A 23,102-nucleotide genomic window follows, 5' to 3' on the forward strand; every position below is an offset into this window, starting at 1 on the left:
GACCTCAGTGCACGCAATGAAGTGAGCCCACTTGTACAGCCAGACTCCTGGACTTCCCACGCCGCTTCCCAGGTTGGTACTGTGCCGCTTGTTAGATGTACCGATTGCATCAACTTCCACTGCAGGATTCATACAGATTTTCAAGGACAACACAGGGAATTACATGAGCCTCAGGCACTCGCTCAGGTGCCGGTGACCAGCGCTGCTGACTTTCCCATGTGGGAACAGCCTGAGATCCTCGACTTAACTTGAATCTCCTCTATCAAACAATTTCTCCAAATACTTCACTCGAGTTTTTCTGGTCTCTTTTGTTTCCCTTTTCTTGCTCTACACCCCAATTTTGTTCTCCTGGACTTGAGACAGAGGTTGACAGTGCAGCCTGGGCACTATCCCAAGACTTGGGAGATGCAGAGCAGGTACTCCGTGCATCTGTGGGCTGCTGCCCCAATTCTAAAGCAGTAAGGGATGGATGGTGTAACATATATGTTAGAGATTACAGGGTGATCACATACTAAGATAATAGAAATCTTTTTAAAAATCACCCCAGTTCCATTCCGTTTGCTTCATAGTCTATTGTCATTAAGCAGTTAAAAATCTGCAGCCAAACCATTTAATACAAATTATTAACTATTTTAAAGAAACCTTAATGTCTTAACAGCCCGTAAAACCAGACGCGGACTCTGGAATGAAGGCATAAACTTCTCTAAGATTCTCTGGACTTTGGATTTTGGTTTGGCAAATTATAGAAACAAACAGTTCAGATTCAGATCCAGACTTACAAATGCATAATCCCAGTTAAATCTACTTGGCGTAAGGAAAGATGCAGATCCAGCCAGCAAAGACACAGCGGAGATCGCAGCGGAAACCTACACACTTTGCTTTGGTTAGGTGCAGCCCAGCAGCCCGAAAGCATAAATCCCCGTACCGCTGCTCTTGCAGCCAGCACCCTGGCACCACCGGCCAGCCACTTCATGTCTCCGTACCCACGTTTCCTACTCTGTCCACCCACTCCTGGCTCCTCCGTACAGTACCCTTCCCTTCTCCTCCAGCAAAACCTTTGGGAGCTGTTTCTGTACAGCTCCAGACACCATGTAATAAATTCATAACCTCACACCCCCCGAATCCCCAGGCACCGCTGCTGTGAGACAACGACAGCGCTGAAAACCCAAAATGAACTGAATAACAAATACTGCTCGTTTTGCTCTCCTCAATAACCTCAATTGTGTGTGGCATGAAAATAACCCTGAGCAAACACACTGCAAACAGTGGGGACACTGAGGGTTCTGCTTCTGCATTTTGATGTTTAGCTTCATAGGCCAATGTTTCTTTTTTACTGAATAATCAGAGCTTACATGGAATGAAAACTAGGCACCAGGGAGAGCGGGTAAGTTTGTGCATTAATCAACAGCATGTTACCTCAGAGAGACCAGTGCAAGTTGCTTGCAGAAAATTATTGCAGCAAAATACCATTTACTGATCAGACAGCCCTTTGCATCAGAAAAGCACCCCCAAAACAAAGCTTACTACATCAACCGGCATGGAGAAGCTAGGGCTCAAAACAACTGCTGCTGATCTAATAAGCAGCTGACGTCTTTTTTTCCTTTATTTCCACCTCTGCTCCTTGCCTGTGAAATAAATAAGGAGGAGGCAAAAAAAAAAAGAAAAAAAAAAAAGAAGATGTGTTCCTTCTTTGGACATGTATTTGCTCCCTGGCAGCACGGAGCGGGCAGGCGCAGGCGAGGCCACCTGCACGTCATCGGTATTTACACTTCCATTTCCCGCATCCCAAAGCCATTAAAGCAGCCAGGCAACTTAAATCACAGAAAGGTCAAGTGACACCTTTCCTCTCTGCAAACTCATCCCCAGAAGCCTCCGGCAGCGCGGCTGCGCAGGATGCACGGGCAGCTCCGCGTGCTCCGGGGTCCTGTGCTCACTGACCCGTCCCGCCCGCACCGGGCATCTGTCCCAGATGTGCCCAAGTCCACTAGTGCCTCATTACCAGCAGCGAGAGAAGATCGCAACTCATTTCCTTCTCTATAAACAGAGTAGATGATATTCCTGCTTTCTACGGGTGACGTGGGCCTGGCTGCAGTTCATTAAATACCAGTTTAAATACTATTTTGGGTCAGGATGTGAAGGAAGATGCCGTATCTCACGGTGGACAGAGGCATCATCACATTTCACTCCAGCAGCAGCGGTGCTGGAGGAGATGCCCCAAGAAGACCTCGTCAACCTCTTCCTCAAGGGGCAGGAAGGTTGATTTGCCCATTGCATTTGTAACTACTGGAAAGCGTTGATCATGTTTGGGTTTATGTGTTTAACAGGCCCTGTGAAGTGTGACAGGAGCCATTGCATTTGCTTAAGTAACCTGCCTCTCATAATTTAATTAACTTTGCAAAAAATACATAGAAAATGACTGAAATACCAATTTTGGACACTGTTTCCACTAGGCAGTCAGATGGAAAAGTACAGCCCAAATTTTAATGAAACAAATCCAGGCTAGAGGCTCAACAAATTCAGCTAAATAGCATCAAATAAGCCACGTGGGAAGGTGCTTTGCCCAGGAAGCTGTTAAATGCAGTAAACCCAAGGAGAGCTGAAAACACCAGACGTTAACATTAACGCAGAGTCAGTGAGGCAGAATAAGGTAATAAATATAGAGCAAAATGAGGAATTGCCCATGTTTCCACCAACCCAGGAAACCCACCATCTCTACCACTTCCCCACAGGAGCGCAGAGCTCCTGACGCACCACGGCTTCAGCACCGCAGCATCCCCTGTCCTCACACTGCGAGATCGGCACAGACATCTCGCTGTTGGGCTCTCAAGATCCTCTTGCAACTGGTTCATCAGAGTGCAGGTCACTCCTGCTCCTGATCACAGGGGACACCTCACCTCTGGCTGAGAAGGACCTCTAAGAGGTCAGAGACTTGGGCTTTGTTTAATATAACCAGGGGTTTTGTTTTGAATTTGCACTTGGGCGAAGCCTTTTGATTTTTGTGGTTTCACTGTGTAACACTTTGCAGACCTGCTGCCAGGAGCAGGCACCCCGGCGCGGTTCTGCTGCCTGGAGGCTCCATAGCCTTCATTTGCTGCCCGTTATCACCACCATCACCAGCAAGCAGCGGAGGGCGACAGACTCCGGCTGCCATTTCACCCAGAGTAGCTGGCATGGAAGCCCACCAACCTACACAAGATGTGATCATCCTGATAGCCCAAGCACAGCACTCATCTCGCGTCTGATTTTGCCTGGCAGTGCGACACTAGGTACCAGTTGCTGGTGGGCTCCAGTAGCCCGCGGTACCACTCTCTGTTGGCACAACGGTTTCTCCCAGCCAAAGTTCTCCGTGTGAAATCTGCAGTGCCACCAAGCAGATAAAGAGATGCTGTGCGGGACATGGATCCTCCAAGGGAGATACTAAACAAATGCCAATCCCTGCTCAAACCAAACCCAACAAATGTGTCAAATAAGCTTTAGGACACAAGTTAAACTGCTTATTCACACCACAGGTGACTGAAAAGGCCAGAGGTCTATCCAGAGCCTCACTGGACCATTTGGCAGGTACGGTTGAAGCAAAGCAGCCTCTATGGCACACGTCATCCTGGGACGCGAGGTGGTGAGTATCATATCGGCCATAATTGGCTCCTCAGCTCAAATAATCGATACCATTTCCAATGAGGACAACAAACGTTGGACGAAACCCAAATAAAGATTGAATTGCTGCCGCCGGAGCGCTGCGAAATGCTGTAAGCACTGCAAGCTGGTGCTCCACGCAACACTCTTAAAATACCTTTGGGAGAATGCTGGCCAGATGATGAGCTTCCAGCTCATGGGTCTTTGCAAGCAGCCAAGGTGATCCCAGAAAGCAGGGAAGGAAAATCTCCTGCTTTATAGCCCTGACCAGACTCAGCCCGATGGTGCGGGTCTGCACAACGGTGGGAAAACAGCAACATTTTTCTGCGTCCATTTACCATCCTGGGGACCCCTCAGCCTCACGCGCCCTGCACAGCAGGAGGCAAGACACTGGGAGAGTCCTCCTGCTCCGGAGGAGCGCTGGAAAATGTGCAAAATGCTTTGAGAAAGTGCAATACCACTAGAATTTTTTTTTTTCCCCTTTCTGCACCTAATTTAAATGGATTCAGACTTCTCATAAAAGGGTTACAATTAAGGGGACGCAACTGGAAAAATGCACAGTTGCACAGCAGAAATGCACGTCACCTACCCACATGGATATCTGGACCGGTGCTTGCAAAGCACTGCCAAGCAGGGACCTATTCCCTTCCTCCAGAAGGATACCCCGTGAGCTGTTTCCGTGGACCTCATTCCAACTTAACAGCGATCAGATGCCCACTTGAGGACACCTATTAGCTTTCAAGTGAAACTGTAGATATATGATGGATTTACTGTAGTGTCCGGAGAGAAATGAAGGTGCTCAGCTGGTTTGTTTCTTTGGTGTGGTCCGTTGGATCATCTCCTAAGCACTTATCTTCACTCAGTACACCAATTTTTGCATTACAGCAGAGTACTCTGGGTGATGTGCTACTCCTTGATTTGTTCTGGTACTCTGGATGAACCAATTGCTCGTTCAATTCATCATTATAGGACTTAGGTTTGCAGCCACGGCTAACTCCAAATGTTAAAAAATAATGAAATTAAAAAATACTGTGAGTTTTTTGATGAGCCTTTTGGCTTTAGATCCCTTATACTGTGCTTATTTCACCTTTTATAGCCTCCCTCTGCAAAAATGACAGCTAGACTCTTGCTTGTATTAAAAAGATAGAGAACAAGGCTCCTGCAATAGCAGGACTCCAATGGTCAGGCATTAAAAATAAAAGCGCTGCCAACTGCAAAATTTATGATAAATTGGGAGAGCTGTCGCCAATGCCTCTATGTGGCAGCACAGTTTATGTATATATATATTTTAACAGGATTTTTATGTTTATTAAAGGGTTCTCTTCCCACTGCCCAGTGGAAGCTTTTCATTGCTCTGCAGTTTTAAAATCCCATCTTATCATGAAGTGAGGGATTATCTCAGGTCATAAAGCCTCGTCCGAAGCCCCGGCATCTTTCTGACTCCTCTGCCGGCTTTACCACGCAGCCACTGAGGAGGGGCTGGAGAGGCACCGGCCGCCGCAGCGGGTGCTGCCGAGTAGATCGTGCGATGGCCAAAGCATCACCGGGCCCACGGGGAGCCGGGATGCCCCAGGCAGGTTTCCAGCACCCACTGTGTGGTTTCCCTGACTTCTAATAAAGCACACGTGTTTGAACTGCATGTTTCTGCTCAGAAAACTTTTTAGGAATTTTTTAACCTTGAGGGCGCCGTGGAAACTGGCTGCATGAGCTGAAAATCTTGGGGAGGGGGACAACGGGAAGAGGATAACCACCTGAGCCTCATTTTTTTTTGAGAAATTAGGGTAAGTAAATATTCTTTTAATGTTAGGGAACGGAATATTCTGTTTCACTTTCAGAAAGCCATGCGAAAGGGGATAAAGCAGGGTAAAGATGTCATTTATCAGTTTCTATAGTATGCTAAAAGCCAGAAAGGGCTCTGAAGCTGGTCCGATGCCCAGCTTTGTGCGTCCCAGTCCTCACCGCTCTGGAAGCACGAGGGTTATTCTTGCAGGACGCCTTGTTTTTCACTTTGCTCTGCCACAAGGACAAGCCAAAGCAATCCACCGCTGCGCTTCCCCCACGGAGACCCCGCCAGGGCAGCAAAAACATCTCGGGGATGTTACAATGCAAATCATAACCTTTCAGAGGACACAAATATCCTTTCTTTTTGCCTCAAAACACATATGCTGCCAGCTTCACACTTAATAACTGGGAGCAAAGACTTTTGCTGCCGCACAAACTCTAAAGAAGCCCCACCGGCAGTTTGCAGCGCGGTGCGAGATGGCTGCCAGGCAGAAAGTCCTTGGTGTCGGTTTGATTTGAGTGCCACAGCGTGCTCCCACACCAAGGGACTTATCTAAGCACAATAGCTGGGTGAGATGAAAGCACGCCGCTTGGCTTCACGTTGGGAAACATGATGATTAGGTCCAAAAAGTTAATGCTTTTGTGCACGAGAGATGGAAGAAAATCCCACAGCTCTGATTCAGCTGAAAACATCGCACATGTCAACAAGCTCAAGCTCATCCTGGGAGGAGGTCAGCACGCTCACAACCAAGCAGCTTTTGCAATTTTTTTCCATTTATGCTAACAGTTTGGTCAGCTGCCACCTTCAGAGGGCAATACCAGAGGTGGTGGGTGCCAGAGGCAGGCACAGAAGACAGCCCCGAAGCAGGAGTGGCGACATGAGGAGCGCAACGCCTCCAGCATCGCATCCCTGCCCCGCAGCATGCGCGCGGGCTCAGCCGCAGAGGCACGAGTCAGCAACGAGACATCTCATCCAGCAGCACATCAGGAATTTTTAAAGCGCTGGTAGCTCCAAGCATTCATTAGATACCCAGCGCTACCACCAAATGGGACGGCAGGTTTCTGCAGGATCACAGTGGACCATTAAACTTCCAATTTTTGTCTCTTTTATTGCTCTTTGTGCCTCCCAAATTTGCTCCTGATGGGATGCCCGTGCACCTCTGCGGGGCTGGATCCGCAGCTGGGGAACCTCGCCATCTCTAACTGCGTGCTTCTGTGTTTTTGACATTTTCTCCTAACAGAGCATGCAAAACTGAGGTTTTTTATTCCAAACTCCCTCAACAGGGAAGCTGTGAAACCTGTCATCTCATTTTCCTATTTAGGTATTATCCCACTCACAAAACTGTCAAAAGAACATTGTTAGGTTCATAAACTCAAACACTCTGCAGTGAGGAAATGACAGCTTGACATTTTGTATATTTAACCTCAATATTTCTGTGCCTCAGTTTCCTATCTATAAAGTGGGTACAAATAACCCCATTTCTTCTAAATTTTGCTCTCAAGAAACAGCTGACCTGTTCAGCGGAGGTTTATACACATCTCACAATTGAAGCATTTCACAGTTAATGCAAAAATCAGCGCTAGGCAGACAAGCAGCATGGAAAATTTCTGCCCAAAGAGGGAGTTTGGCAAAGATTTAAGTGTCTGAGAACAGGGTGAGAATGGAAGGAACTGGGAAGTTTTGCTCTGGCCTCTTTGAGCATCTTTCCGTCATCACTGGGGGAGGAAGCTGTTGGCGCTAGTGCTGTTCTGGGGATATTAAGGTAGGTTTGAAAGGCAAAGGTCTCTCACTTTCCACTATCCAGACCATAAAAGACAGACAGAGAACAGAGGGAAAGAAAGAAGAAGAAAACAAGAGGGAAGGAAGCAGGAAAGCTGTCCAAGGAAAAAAGACAGGACACCCAGAGCCTGTCGAAGTCCCACTGCCTGAGCTGGGCAGCCAGCGCTCGTACAGCACCCAGTATGGCCCCGCTCTGCCCAAATCCGCACCTCCCAGGAGTGCTCCCAAAGCACGTCGAGGAATGCAGCCATCTTCCCTCATTTCTCACGTGGAATTTATCTTATACTGGTCCTTGTCTGCTGTTACGGATTTTCCTTCAATTACGGATTAAATACATCTAAAAGGCTATTTATGGGTTTACATTAGAATGGGCGAACATACCCAGTGCAATTTTCTCTTGTTTTCCTGACAATTCAATTCATTCCCTACCCAGCGTAACGACCAGTTTGAATTTCACACTATTCCTGTGAATAGGACAAATTACATACCCAAGGAATTACGCACGGTGAGCCCAGGTCCCGTGTCCATCTGACAGAAACTACTGCTATTATTCACAAGCAAGGGAGTTCTCCAAGCCCTTTACTGGAGGGAAATTAAAACCACATTCATCTCACCTTTATTTTATAAAAATTAGGAGACTCAAACCCACTTCCAAGAGCACCGAGGTCATTTGGGGCATTTTGTCAGGCCCCATTCTCAAAGAGTGAGAAATAGCTCCTAACCAGAGACATCAAGTGATTTAAGACTGAATATTTCCAGCCACTGCGGGAGCTACTGGAGAGACTACGTCAGCTCAGCCAGATCCACCAAAGCTTCACGGGCCCCGTAAACAATTTGCAGGGGCACGTGAGTATTTTGAGTTTTCAAAACAGCTGCTAACTTTTCATGTACCTCTTTTTTCTAAGCAGCCCCATCCGCTATCCCGCACAACACAACCATTTCTGCAGGCACTACAATCAAGCGGCTCTCTAGCAAGGCTTTTGTAAAAAGTTTGTAGGGAAGGTAGGGTACACCGCCGTGCAGCTTCTCCACTGTTAAATATCTGCCCACGTATCCGCACGAAGTAGGGAAGTCTTTCTGACAGCGCTGGAGATGTCATACTCAAAGATGGAGAAGTCAGCGTATTTTTACCATTTATGGTACAGTTACAAGAAGACACCCCCAGCACAACGTCCGTGCCCCGGGATGATGGAGGAGGACAGTTTGTTACTGCTTCTCTTCGCCTGTCCGGGAACACGTGCATCCCTTTCTCAGCAGATGCCGAAGGGATCCTCACCTCTGCTGACACGGACACGGCCTACGTGGATTTTGAGGAATGAGATGAGGTAAACGCTGAGGGGTGGCACCTTCCTGGAAGGTTCACTAGCTGGTCTGTTACAATCAGCAGAAGTGGCAATGTATTTATACTAGTTCCAGAGCTTGGGAAGGAGTATGTGCTAATTAAAATTATTCTTTCTGCTCAGCACGTCCTCAACTGCATTTGTACAGAGCAGAGATGATGCCATGTGGCTGACGGATCTATTTACACCTCTGGAGTCCCCTGCTCATCCCCATCCCTGTTTCCCAATTAAGGGTGCAGACAGAAATTTGGGCTAGTTCCAGCAATCAAATACGCCTGGCACACCACTGGGGCTGAAGAGACAAACCAGTGACTTTTACCAAACATAAGCTGTTCAGGATCTCTCTGCTGCATGAAAACAGGCAATCCGAGGAACCTGAAAAGCCCATTACTGGGGAAGAGCTAAAATAAAGTGAATATTGTTGCTGGAGCCTGTTGTCAATGCAAAAAGCCAGCAAAAGCCAGGTTAAAACTGTCTGCCGCGTCTTCTGACTTTAAGAAGCAGAGGCAAGAAGGGTGCTGTGTTCAGAAATGCATCGCTTACTGTGCAGCCTCTGGGTTGCTGGCCCGGGCACGTTACGTGGTCCTGGAAGCAGCAGGGCGGACAGCCCAGGATGCACAGGCACCTCAGCACGCAGCAGCTCCGGCCCAGCACTGCTGCCCAGGTCAGGCTTGGCCAGAGCTGGACTCCTCCACAGCCCGGTAACGCTCACCGGCTCCGTGCAGCCCCGGCCAGCTGCGAGCCCACGTCCCCCCACCTTAACGAAGGTACCATTATATATTTGCAAAGATGTCTCCTCCACCTGTAGAGAAGAGAAGGCTTGACTGACAGCTCGTGAACGATCTAATTCAAAGACAATCATGGCACTGCAGATGGGGAAAAGGAAGCTTCTAGAAGACGTGCCTTTGCTGAGGATAGCAGCACCTCGGGGCTTTGGCTGGCTCCCCAGCTGGTCCCGGTCACCGAAACACCAGTGGCTCCAAGAGTGATTTTAACACTTTGCTCTGTTCTTGCAGGGATGGGGCTGTGTCTCTACACCCCAGGCCTCTGTCAGCACAGGCCACATTTCTGCCACGTGCTCGGCATACAGATCCAGAAAGCAGAGCCAGAACTAAAGAGCAGCTGATGGCTGAGGTGGTGAAGAAGCAGTGCAGGGGATGAAGCTCTCCCGCTGTGCTCTGCCTTGCCTAGATGTTGAGAGATGCCCTTCCAAGTTGGAGATGTGGGTCCATTCCTCCCTGCAGCACCCTGACCAGTGGACGAGGTGTTTACACTGGGTTATGGCCGGAGCTGCCTGTGGAAGGGACTCCTCCAGCAGGACACAGCTCGTTTTGGTACAACCGTGCTCCTGGATTTGGTGACCATCCAAATTGCCACTGAACAGTAAGCAAATATTTGCACAAGTTCACGGAAGCTCTTTATGGAAGAAAGGAGCAATGATATTTAAAAGACGAACACAGTATGCTGCAGGTAGGAAGATTTTTGTAATTGAAAATATGCGCTGAGGTGCTGGGGAGCCCACATAATGCTAACATTCATCAATATTCAGAAAAATAAGTGAAATATGTTCCTTCCTATTCCCACTGCTTATTTCTCTTTTAAATATGGGGGAATTAGAATATGTATCAACTACACGTTGGAAAAAAATGAAACTGTTTGCTGATTTCCCACAGCATTTTAGCACTGGTGTTGCCTGGAGCAGCTAGTTCTCAAGACGAATACTCTTCTGGCTGCAGCAACAGCATCTCCCTTTCTTCCAGACTTTTCCATCCTCCTTGCCCAGCTGGCTGCTGGCTTAGGGGTAAACGGAGCTGCAGGCCGTTCCACAGGTGCCCCGTCCCTGCCAGAGACAGACCGCATGCAGGGATGCCGGGGCCGTGGCAAGGGCTGCAGCGTTGCAGATGGATGCTGTGAGCCCATCACAGTGGTCTGGCCCCAGCAGACATGGCTTACCTGCCTTATTGCCGCTATCTTGTGAGGTGACCTTGAGCACCTCACGTCCTCTCCCTTACCTGTGTTTCCCTTCCACATTAAGTATTTGGTTGCTAAAGTCCTTCTCTCTTGCAATATGTATGTGAAATATTGGCAGCACAGAGCATTGTGGTTCCTGGCTGTTACAGTAATAGCACCAAAAATAAGCTCAGGAGATGTGACTTGGCCACCCGTCCTGGTGCACCTAAAGGAAGCAGCTCCCCTTTATTTGTCTCCTGGTATTTTCATTTCATGCCGTTTTCCCAAAGCCACCTGTGTCCGCAGCACCGCGGCACTCGCAGCCATCCCCAGCAGTGCCTGTGCCACTAAGGTGAGGGGTTCTCCATGCCTCCTCCTTCACGCTGAAGTAGGAAAAACAGCAACAGCTGCAGAAATCCAAGCAGTTGCTTTTTTCTCCCTCCATTAGGCTCCAACCTACAACCAAAACAAGTGACTCCTTTGGTCTGCATCTGGAGAGCAGCTGGATCCCCTTGCATTAATGAAAGGCCAGGATTTCCCAGGGGGGAAAGAATGTGTTTGCAATGCAAGTTCCCTTTGCAGGAGAGACATCTTCAGCCACGTGAAGCATGATATATTTGCTCTCAAACCAGCAAATGCTCCTCTCAATCTCAGCTTCCCCATCTTCAAGCAAAGAATTAGCATCCCTGGGTCAACCTGATGGAGAGCTGAACTCAACAACTGCTGAGCGCTGCAGCCTCCCAGGCGCTGCAGGCAGAGGCCAGAGATGCCACCTGGAGTCTGCTTGTCCCACACTGACCACGGATATACCCAAGCAGTGACATGTTCTGCTGCAACATGACCTGCTGCAGCCCAAGCTGCTTCACCAGAGGCATTTTTGTAAATGCACCCCTCCCCTTGTTCCAGTTAAAAGGTGTGGAGGAGAAGACAGTCTCTCTTGGAGACGTTCTGGATACACACGAATGACCACACTGAGTCACACCAGAGGCAGTTTCAAGTGTCCAATGACAGATGATCACACAAGTCCATTTTCTGGGTGTTCCCATGTCACTCTGAGACTACGGGATGGATCCAAAGCACTGCCCAAACAATTACATCAGTTTAAAAGGGAACTTTGGGGCAGTGCAGACATATCTGCATGTCTGCAGGCAAAACAGAGAAACCTGGGAGTGCCGGCTAGCCCGCCCATCATGGCGAGGATGATACCTGTTTGCTGCTTGTCATCTGAGCCCGTCACCATAAAACCCACAGCCCCTTCCCAGCTGGCGGCCACGCAGACCAGCTGAGCTTTGCTCCGTCCCCGTCTCCTGCCAGTGCCGGGCACACAGGTGGCACAGCCTGGTGCAGGGAGAAGGATTCACAGCAGCTCCGTTTCCAGCTTGTGAGATGTTTCTTTCTTTCCTTTCCCTCCCACTCTACCTGTGAATTTGTGGATAGACAGAAGGGATATTTCAGTGCTTTGTTTGAACTGGGAAAATCTTTTCTTGGCGGGAAGGTGCTGAATTATTCCAGAGGTGTCATCAATCTTTGTCATTTCTGGAAAGCCAAGTACACAGGTGTGAGGGCTGCGCACGCTCGCTCAGGCAGATCCTTTTGAAACGGCAACAGAAGAAATGCCACCTTTTCTAAGATTAAGTCCTTAAAGCTATGGCTTAGTGTGCATGAGCCAGCATCCCTCCAAAGGCACGGTGCGAGGCACCAGCGGAGAGCAAACCTTCCCTCCTGCCAAAGCGAGAGATCTGCCAGAGGGACGGGATTTACCAGCCAGCCTGGGAAGAGGCCGGGACTGCAAATGGTGCAAACATCTCCCCCCATCCTACCTGGTTACACGCACGCCTCAGGGCTGTCCTCCACACTGACCCAGCCGGGCTGCGGCATTTCATCAAAAGGGATCTGCGCCACGGGCACTTTCTCTGACCCTGCAAAGAAGGGGCTACTTTGCTGGAGGAGGGAGATAGGTCTTATGTTATATGTCACTTCTCAAAATCTGCTTATGATTCAGGGGTAGACAACTGCTACTCATTCCTCCTCATGCACACACACCACCTGGAGACAAGGCTGCTCCCACAAACGGGATGCAAAGCTCATTCCGTGCTGTATTCACCGGCGCTGCTGTCCCAGAGGGGTGCAGCTCCCTGCGTGCAGCCCCACCAGCACCGGGCTGCGTGCTCCCCTTCGCCCCCCTGCCTGCTCCCTGCCCAGACCTGCCGCACAAACCTTGCCCTCTTCCCTGGTTAGCAAAACAACTGCTGATTTTATTTAAAAGGTACGAGAGCAAGTCCTTCAGGTAAACCGAACCTGCGCATACAAGCTGGGGAGAGAAATGAATGCAGATGAGTTTATTTTTGCATAGCCTCCTACTACCAGAGCACCGGGAGTTGCTAACATTACATCATCCGCACACCCCCGCCCCCTCGAAGGATCAAACCCTGCAAAGGCACAACGCTTCTGCTGACGGTTGCTGGAAGCAATAGCCACAGGAAAATTAACTCTCTGCTGTGCAGGATGCATGCTGCACTCTCCAGTGGCCAGTAGTTACCCAGCACCGGTTTTTTTGTGGTTAGCTGTTACAGAAAGGGATGTCTGAATCCTCAGAGACGAGCGACCCCAGCAACCTCTGCCTCCAAGTATTTATCTAACAGAACAAGCATTTTTCTAACAGGACAAAGAGTCCGAGTTGCTCCCGGTCTGTCCAAAATGTAGGACTAGAGATGGGTGGGAGAAGCCACCTGATACCTCCAGGAACAGACTAACGGTTTTGATAGAGGGACACGACTGAGCAGGACTTTCAATTCCCACCCACAGACTTCAATTACACAAGAAACGGGTATTGTTAGTGTCAATTTTCCTCGAGACCCACGTGGCCTGACGGAGCAGCCGCCGACTGAGACACAGGCACAGGCATCTTGTCGAGAGCAACACAAAAGCTTTTCTTTGCAGGAAATTAAAAACAAGGAAACAAACACCAGCACTTGCGTAAGCCCCAGACTGGCTCAGACAGAAAATTACCTCCAGCCTGTTTGTGTTCCAGATCAATGGATCAGCTGTGGCGCAGGGCAATTAGCACCTTGAAATTATTCAGCAAGCCAAGGGGGTGGGAATTTTAGGAGAGGGTAGCAAGGGAAGGGTGAAAACAAGCAGGAATAACAATAGATCTTTCTGGATACAAAAGTCACCGCTTGGCTCTGGCTGAGCCCAAGCTACGATATGAACGTGGCTGTTGGATGCTTCTGCAACCAGGGAAAAGGGGGACAGGAGGGAGCTGGAGGGGCTGCTGACACTGCATCCTGGGAACAGGTATATGGCACGAACATGGAAAGCAGAGCAATATTTTCTGTCTGGGACTAAAGATATCTGCCCAGTTACACCACAAGCCCTTTTCCTGCTGTACCCAGCATTCCAAGCAAGGCAAAACTACTCTGTAAAAAGATCCTAGCCGTGCCAGATATGTGGACGGGCACGATGTGGAAGCTGGCCGCAAGGCAAACACTTGAAGCAGGCAGGTATCAGCTCAGTGCAGGCTCTGCCCAGGTCCGCAACGAGGCTCAGGACCAGCCCCTCTCAGAGGAGCGAGCATCCTCACAGGGGCTGGATGGTCCTCTCCAGCCACGCTCCTCGGCAGCACGCCTCCCAAAAACCTTCATCGTTCTGGATGCTATGAAGACATTAGTCTGATTATTCCTGCCACTGTTAGGAACAGGAAAATCTCGTTACTGCGTACGTCCTGACATAACGCTCACATACGTGTAACATGCTTCACTGTTGCCATCAGAGGAGGAGGAGGAGGGAGGGAAGAAGGGATGACTGTGGCTGGCTCCAGTGTAACCTCCTTCATAACCCCTTCTTTAAACAAATCAAATCTCCAAACTCACCCAGGAGAAATGAGACATTTGCTCAGATGGGCGCTGTTCCCCAACCCGCGGGGATCAACAGGAATCACTCCCTCTCCCTGTGACCCGGGGAAGCACACGTGGCCTTTGCAGTGGGACCTGGGGGCTTTCTCCACTATTTGGAACACCAACCCACAAAAAAGCCAGATACCAAAGACATAACGAGGATTAAAGCAACTACATGAGAAAGCCTTGCTCCTTTCTAACAGGTCTACATGCTTCCATTATTAATCTAGGATGAAAAGAAAACCACCTCTGTCCAAACAGTTTTCTATTATCATGAATGTGTTCGCATCTAATCTGAACATGGGGAGGCCAAGGCAAGCCGAGTGCAAAACTCTTTCAGGCACTGATGCTCTTAACACTTTGAAATCATGCTAATCTGATAAGGCACTGAGGGAATTATACAAGTAAACAAAGCCGGGCCCCGATAAGGAGTATTAGAGATAGGGCACACCACATATTTAGCGCTCGGAGGGAGGGAGGCAGCAATGGTTAGCACACTTCCCCGCAGTCCCGTGCAAGAGAACCTGCGGCAGGGCCCGCACCACGGCCAGCACGGGGAGGAAAGTCAGTCCGCCCCAACCACCGATCGCTGTAGCCCACGACAAGGAAAATTAAACAGCAGGACGTGAGCGCTGCTGCTCACAGCTAGATTTTCCTGAGCATTAACATTTGATCACAGCACTTCCTTCGCCAGGATACAGAGAGATGCAGGAGGAAGACAGGCTAGAAACCATGAATAAAAATGGCCAGGATGTAAGGGTTAGCCGCAAATGAAGCAAATGGGAGGCAGCAGGGGTTTTTTTCTTGCCTCTACATGGTTGGTTGGTGTTTGGCAAAACCCAAGTCCTCTCTGCATTCCAGGTTGCTGGTAAGACTTGAGCTTCATGCTTTGTGAAAACGATGCAGGAAGGCTGCAAACTGCTGCCTGTCCTCCCGCCGTGCTGGCTTCGCTGGGAACTCGCCTCCTGTCTCCTTGCAGAGTTCTCCAGAAAAACAAGCCTCACAGTTGGAGGAAAGTTGATCTCCGTCCTAACTCCTAAATCAACTTTCTAATTTAGGGGCAATTTTTCAAAAGCCTCTCCCCACCCTGGGACACGCAGAGCCTGGCTTTGTGCAAGCGCTGCTCTCAGCCCAGTGGTGCTGGCACTGCTCTGGGACTCGGCACCTCAGAAATAGCAGCCTGCAAATCAAACCCCCAAAGCAGACACCCCCCCCCCCCCCGCCCCCCAGCAGCAGATACTTCCTATGAAGTTTTGTTGCTACCTTCTTCATCTCGCTTTCCTTATTTATATAATGGTGATATGAACCCTGTCGTTTCAGGAATGCTGCTGAGTGATTAATAGTTGCAAAGGGTTTGGAAGGTAAAATGGTCTGGGTAATTATTACCCTGAGCGACAAAGAACAAGACAGTTCAAGACTACACAGTGATAGATTACAACATCCTACTACGAGGGAGCACCCAAAATCTCCCAGAAAATCTTGCTTGATGGACCAGGTCCAACGCTATATGTTGTGAGAGATGCTATGGCATTTTCACCTCTTCTTCAATATTTGATTCTTTTGTTATTAGGGGTTTTTTGGGGGGAAAAAGAGATTAATGGGGTGAGGAGAAGGGGAACACAGGCTCCAGGAGGGGCTCACAGTGATGGGATGAGGCAGGAATAGCCGCTCTCCCACCGCTGGCTCTCCTTCCCTTGGCATCTGCTGTCTGGAGCAGGATGCAATGGGAGCAATGCACGCGAGGAAGCCTGGTCCCCTTGATGTGTAATGTGGGACCTTTCCCTGGGGCAGGAAAGGGTGAACTGGGACACAATACCTCTCCCATTTCCCACTCACTCATTTGCACAATTAATTGCAGGAATCTGAGATCCCCGATAGCTTTTCCTCTGCCTCCAGCAAACTTGGTTGAAACTGGCCAAGCAGAGAGACTCATTCGTACAAACCTCACTTTCCTACGGAGAACCTTGGTGTCCCCGAGACAGCCAGGCTGTCGGGTAATCCAGCGCTAAGTGCCACCCAAACAGCAGTGTTAGCAGTAATTAAAAATGAGATGTTTTCCACACCAAGCTGTATACTTCGGAGGCAGCCAGTTCACCCAAACAGGATTATGATAGCTCAGGGTTTTACTTCTTTATTTCCACTCCCTTAACCACGAGATCAATGCAGCCAGCCTCAGAAGAAATAGGCACAAAATTCACTTACGCTGAGATGGGTCTGAAGTGAAAATGTATTTTTCCTCTATTTCTCCAGAACATTCAAGACAAATACAAATATGGAACAGGACTGACACTGGAAAGCAAATAGCATTTAGTCACCCACACAGACCTCTAACAAGCACTTTACTGCGTAAGTGAAAATCCCCTGCAAAAGCAGTTTAGTTCAGGGGAAGGAAACCTTTAGGAGAGTGGTAGAACTCCCTGACCGCTCATTTGTGGGAAATTAGAGGTAAAACCAAAACATACGAGGGAAACCAGAATGGTTTCAGTGGGAAACCTCCAAATTGAGGAAGCAGTGGGCTGTGGTGGCCTGCTAGCACGTAAACATATACCGTTGCTTGTGTGCATCTGTATACATGCTCCTGTATAGAACACATAAGTATGCCAGCTTCTGCACACACAGCAAGGCTCTCTCCTCCTGACCAGCTCCATTTCCAGTGAGTACCAGGCTTGCAGGACAGGCAGTTTGTCTTCAGGCCACACATGTGAGCTGGCATCAGGACCATCTGTCCCCTTTTTGACCCCAGCACATTGGTTCATTCTATTTACGTATTTTTGATCTGTAACCCAGGACAGAGGTTTTTGGCACTGCTGCCAGAAGGTCAGGGAGGGACCACAGAAGAGCAAGTCCCAGGCACAGAGCCCTTGCAGAGCATGATCCGTCAGCTGCCTCCACCAGGAATTTGCTGTTTTTTGAATTCAAAGAATCTTTTTCAAGAACAAAAAACCCACTCAGGCCTCCATGCCAAGACGGCAAGTTGGCGGCCCAGAGCTGGTGGAATAGCACAGGGAGCATCCCACGTTCAGACAGGGCAGCCGACCTTACAGAGATGCTTGGCCACAAGACCTGAAGAAGGTCCTGGGGAGAGGGAAGGAAGGGGGTGAGATGGAAAAGGGACATTCATGCAGGAGGAGAAACAGCCTCTGCAAACAGGCTCTACTCCTGCCCAGCACTAAGCATGCTGCTGGGCAGCTGGTTTATCAGCATTGCCTAGGGCAGGAGAAAGTCCATTAGGTGCCGGTGAACATCCCCTGATGATTTCTGGCACTGTCTTGTTGAAGGAGTTGATAAGAGTCCAGGACATGTGCCAGAGAGGACAGGAGGTTCAGCCAGGAGGATGACTTTGATCCTGAGCCCCTGTGAAACAGGTGAGGCTGAAGAACAGGAGATGACTAAGTGAGAAGGAGCCACGTCTACCAACAGTGTGGGGAAAAACACACCAGGGTGAGGCTACCAAATGCACGTGTGCTCTTCATGAGATCCCAGGCAAACTCATGTGTATATATGTTACACATCCTAGGAGAAGACATCAAGGGGGAGAGCTATGGGGCTGGGTTTTCAAATGATAGAAGAGCACAAATCTTGGAAGGGATGGCGCTCAGGAGTTTCCAGCAGTCCCACTTCTAAAGCCCTAATTCCCACGTGTCTGAAGAAGGTCTAGAAAAGAAGGTGAATATGGGGGCCAGGCCCTTTGCACAAGGCAGGTTTACATTTAAAGAAGCAACAGCAGAGAAGAGTTGAGTTGTACATTCCCTACTGGACCCAAACCACAGCATCCTGTTTTTCAGTGCTCAAGTTTAAAAAAATCCCCCAAACCTGACAATTCACGCGCATTGATCTCACAAGATAGTGCCAGGGGACTGTATCATTACAAATGCTTCATCACAAGATCACCCCTCTTGCAGTTTCACATCCCACGGTGGGGACAGCCCTTCCTGGGAAGGGACAATCCCCACCCACAGGATTAGAGTATTTTGCGGACGAAGCACAGGCTCCCACTGCCTCTCCACCTTCTCAAAACACACTATTTATTAAACAGGCCCAAGTAAAGATGTAAGAAATACATAAGATGGTGATTTTCCCCGGGGGGATAACAGCATCTTCCCTCCTCTGGAGGCCCACCTCCAGGCTGTGTTGTGTATCAGCAACCGGGCGCTCCCCTGGCCGTGGCTGGTGCATCGTCACCGTTCACCCACTCACGTTCTGGCACGTGCATTTTCTGTTTAATAAACTTTCCTGCAGTTTGTGTTTCTCAGTAACCCTGCTGTAGTAGTCATGGTGACAAAACTGGGGTCCTTGGCAACACACCAATGATGCTGCAAATCTATGATGACTAATCCTAAAAGCCTAATTTGTAGAACTCATTTAAATGCTTAAAGATACGCAGGTCACCGCAGGGGTCGATTTAATGGCTATGGCATATCTAGTGGTAAAGCAGTTGTTACAGGAGCAGCAGCCAGGGCATCTTCTGGTCATAAAATTAAGTGGATTTTTAATGCAAGATGTAGACTAAAGAGATTAAAAGGAAAGCACAATTTAAACATAGGCACAATAACAAACCCAGCTGACTTCCAGTCAAAGAGCTGGTCAAAGCTTCCAGATGAAACACTGTTTTAAATAACAATCCCACACAACAATATCGCTGATACAGTATTGCCTGGTTTATTTGTGCCTATTCAGAATGTAATGAATGCTCTTCTCAACACATCTTGTCCGTGAGCGTGCAAAACCACGGCGCAGCACAGCCAGTTCCCCAAATTGGCCCCATTAAAGGCACACAGAGGATGCAGACTGAGGACCTACCAGTGTGACGGTTTCCAGCTTCACTGGGACGGCCAATGGGCCAAGCATCTGCCCTGCGCCGCCTTCCCCCGCGAATCTCCCAGCAGCTCTCCTTACCTATGCAATGTTTCAGACTTTCAGCTCTTTGCTGGCACTAAAAAATTCATGGCTGCATCTTCAGTTCATATGCTGGTGATGTCACCAAGGGAAGAGCGCCAAAGTAAGTATATCGCTACGACTGTGCTCGGCTGGACCAACAAGGCAGCGTTAAAGCCATTGGCTCTTTCTTCCACAGCTTTTGCGTTTCTCCTCTCCAACTGTCTGCCACCTGGCATTTAACACACATCGGCACAAGCAAACGGAGAGTGGCTTCTGCTAACGCATGCATCAGCAAAACCCCCTCTGCACAGGCGCTCTCTCCCTCCTTACACAAATAATGCAATAAGCACTGCAGACAATAGCTTACCCCACAGAAAGCAAATCACGCTGGCCTGAGGCTGTAGAGTCCTAAATCTTTATCCCATAGTGCTAAACAATTATCGCCCACCTAATTTGTTGTGGGTTTGAGTAAGCGTTCACATCACTCTACTCAGCAACTACCAGAGACAAGCATCAACACAACCAGGTTAAGCCGTTTGATCACACGGTGATACGATTTCCATGTCCTGACCCACTGCCCTTCCTACACAGGCATCTTCCAGGAGAAGGACTTCTTTCACCTGACCAGGAGCTGGGACATGAAGCACATTCACGTGGCAGAAAGTAGGCAGCTCTAGTTAAAAGCAAGCAGCCAAAAAATACTTGTTTGGTAAAATCCTAGTTCTACTTATCAGGATTTCCCACTCCGTAAACTGGATGCAACGTGACTGCACTTGCCATTGTGGCTGACAGAGCCAACTTGAGCGCAAAGCATCGTTGGTTCCCTTCATTAGTTTGTCAACGTTTCTGTTCCTGCAGAGAAAATTAAGTTTAACCAATGAATTTAACCAGTGAGTTATCTGCACTCATACTTCATTATATTCCTGTAATAAAGCAATAGCAACAACAATAATTACTATGGGTATTAATGACTTCTACTGCACCTTCAAGAGGAAAATGCACCACACCATGTATGTAATGCTTGCTTAGATGCAATCAAGATCCTTCTTGGGTAAATTCATGCAAAATAAATGCTCCATAAGTCTTGTAGATTGGTCTTCTGAAAAACAAAACCCCCTGCTGATCTCACTGGGGACTGAACCATTGATCCTGGAGGGCTTAGACAGTTAGACACGATCTCTGGTCACCTAAAATAGCACCCATGACTCCTGCAATGGAAGCATTAGTCTCCTTGGCCACAGCGATGCCATAGCTCGTGAAGAGGATGCATCGTCTATAGTACGAAACCTGAATATAGGTTTATGCCATTGATACTGACATTCTGGTCTTAGTGCTTAGGTACAGAACAGCACAATGACTGTTGTCAATGACGAGGACCAGACGCGGCAATGCCGTGCACCAATCACAGCAAGACAGGAGTCCAACCCTGCTTTCCGAATCCCTGTGTGTGAACATGTGATCCAACTGAAGTTGCTTCAACCACAGCTCAGTTTCACCGCTGGTGGGAACAGGTCTAGGTACCCTCTCTTGGTATTACTGTGAGGCTTTAATTAAAGCACTCGTATAATTTTGCGATACGTAGTGTTATTTACAGTGTTGTAAGTCTCTATGCAGCCTGAAATCCTGGATATGTGGATGTAAAGAGGTTTTTGCTCATGGCTTTTTCAGGCAGGACTATTTGAGCTTCTCTTGTCAAAATAACCTTGCAGGGTCCCCATCAGTGATGCAGCTCGCTGCTGCCTGTGTCACCTCCAGTGGCCTGTCACGTCCCCTTGTCCCCTGACCCTGTGCAGGGGACCACAGCTGGTGCTTCCTACCCTGCCCCACAGAGGCTGCCACTGCCCCCAAGCCCCGGCCAAGGGACCTCCATCTCGCAGCGCTGCGCAGCCTGGGCTGCCCGCCCTGCCTCTGGGAACGATGCTCCAGGCCCTGCACAGCCACATCAATGTTTTTCCACAGAAAATAAGGGCAAAACATGGTCGGCATCACATCTCTCCAGCGCTGAGTAAGAGCACCTTGGCGTTTTACTCCATTTCTGCAATTGCAACTGGGCTGAGCATTTGGGCATGGATGTCAGGTCCTGCTGGCAGCTCAAGGAGGGGCTTAAGGATGGAAAAGGCAACATACTTTTAGCTGCAGCTCAGCTACAGGAGAAGAGCTCCCTATAAAACACTGCCTATGAAGCTGTCGAGTTTGCGATGGCTGCTGCATGAGCAATTGCAAAATCTATTCCCTGCTATGCTTTACGCTCACCTCCTCCTGCAAACCCAGTGTCTACCACAGACATATAAAGCTCAGCTGAAAAAAGCATTAGAAAAGGGACTGCGTGGAGCGGTGGCGCGGTCAGTGGGGTGTGCAAAGAGGTGACCCGAAGAGGCATTTACCATTTCTAAAATTCCAGGTAGAAGAGAAAAACAAGACTGCAGAAAAAGACGGCTAAGATACCAAACAGGTTGCTGTGCGGTCTAGGGGACTTGTAAGCTCTTCTTAACATCTGCAGAAGGGTTTGAATCCAGAACCAGAAACCCTGGGACAATGCTAGTTAAATGCTTCAATGAATTGGAAGTTATCTTCCCGTATATTTTTAGTTGGCACCAACAGGCATTACATAATGGCTATTATATAACAGCACTCCAGCTACAAACACTCTTTTGGGCTTTTTGTTTATTTTTCCTTTCCCTCTCTCTCCCCCCATCCCTTCCCCCCCCCCCAATCTTTTCCTTAGTGGGGGATTGATCAATAATTGCACTTTCCATCAAATGAGGGAGGCAAATCCTTAGGAGAAAAATCAAATGGAGTAAAAATATTGTTACTAAGCCTGTGAGCGCTTCTGTCTTGCCCAACCTCAAACAGAATTAACTATTCCCAGAATAGAAATTCCACTAAGGCTTATCTGTAGTTTAAAGGGACAGGCTGTGATTCTGTGCAGACACTAAATTTCTCAATACTGGAGGGTTTTTTATCTCGTAGTGATGATAGCTCAGAAGACAAAAATAAAGGGGGGGTGAGCACTATGTTAGAGACGCTGAGGAAAAACTGAAGGAGGTTTTCTTTATCTGCCAGCAAGATCATTGCCTGTTGGCGCTCCTTTAAAATACCCCCCCGGCATATTTTTTATCTCTTCTTCCTAACAGCCATACTGGCAGAGCAACAGAGACTTCTGCTTCCAAACTAGGTGCTACAAGAAAAAAAGAAGAAAGTTTCCAAAAGCTAGAAATATTTCCTTTCCTTGATTTTGTATCTCTGAACCTAAAGAGAGCCGAAGCAGGCGCTCTGCCTCTGAATGCAAAAATAAAAATCAGTTCAGTGGCATACCACGAGCTCCCACATCATGCCGCCCTACGGGCTTAGGCAAGGGCTCACTTTGCTTTTGTTATCCCAGCACAGAGCCTCTCTGACAAACACAGCACTCGGTAATTCTGCCTTTATTGGGCTGGTCCTCTTTGAAACAAATAAGCTGATTCCACAAAGAGCAAAAGACATCACCTGACAAATAATCACTTTTTTGCTAGCAAGCTGCTCCCTTCGGCTGTTTCACTCTCCCACCTCCCCAAACCCAGTAATGCCACCGATGCTCTCCTGACTCGCGCTAGGTTTATAAATAAACCAAACCCTGGGCTACCTAGATGGGAAGGCATCGTGCTGAGCGCATCGCTGGGTGTCACACACGGGAACAAAAACAACCCTGAGAGAGCAGAGAAGGAAAAAAATACAAATGCAGCTGCTTGGAGAGCACTAAGTCAATTCAGAGAGAGGCTTTTTGGCTTTAAAAGCTGTCACAGCACAGAGCAGACCCCACTCCTGATAGGAGCTCTGAGGGCAGCGATTGCTGCTCAGTACAGA

General features: G+C 48.7%; 1 protein-coding gene across 1 annotated transcript in view; it reads right to left on the reverse strand.

Moving 5' to 3' along the window:
- The window catches only part of CASTOR2 (cytosolic arginine sensor for mTORC1 subunit 2), a 122,069-nt gene that overhangs the window by 10,900 nt on the left and 88,067 nt on the right, over positions 1-23,102 (reverse strand). The gene's annotated exons all lie outside the window — the stretch shown is intronic.

The sequence above is a fragment of the Balearica regulorum genome, chromosome 19 (assembly GCF_011004875.1).
Source record: "Balearica regulorum gibbericeps isolate bBalReg1 chromosome 19, bBalReg1.pri, whole genome shotgun sequence".
NCBI lineage: Eukaryota > Metazoa > Chordata > Aves > Gruiformes > Gruidae > Balearica > Balearica regulorum.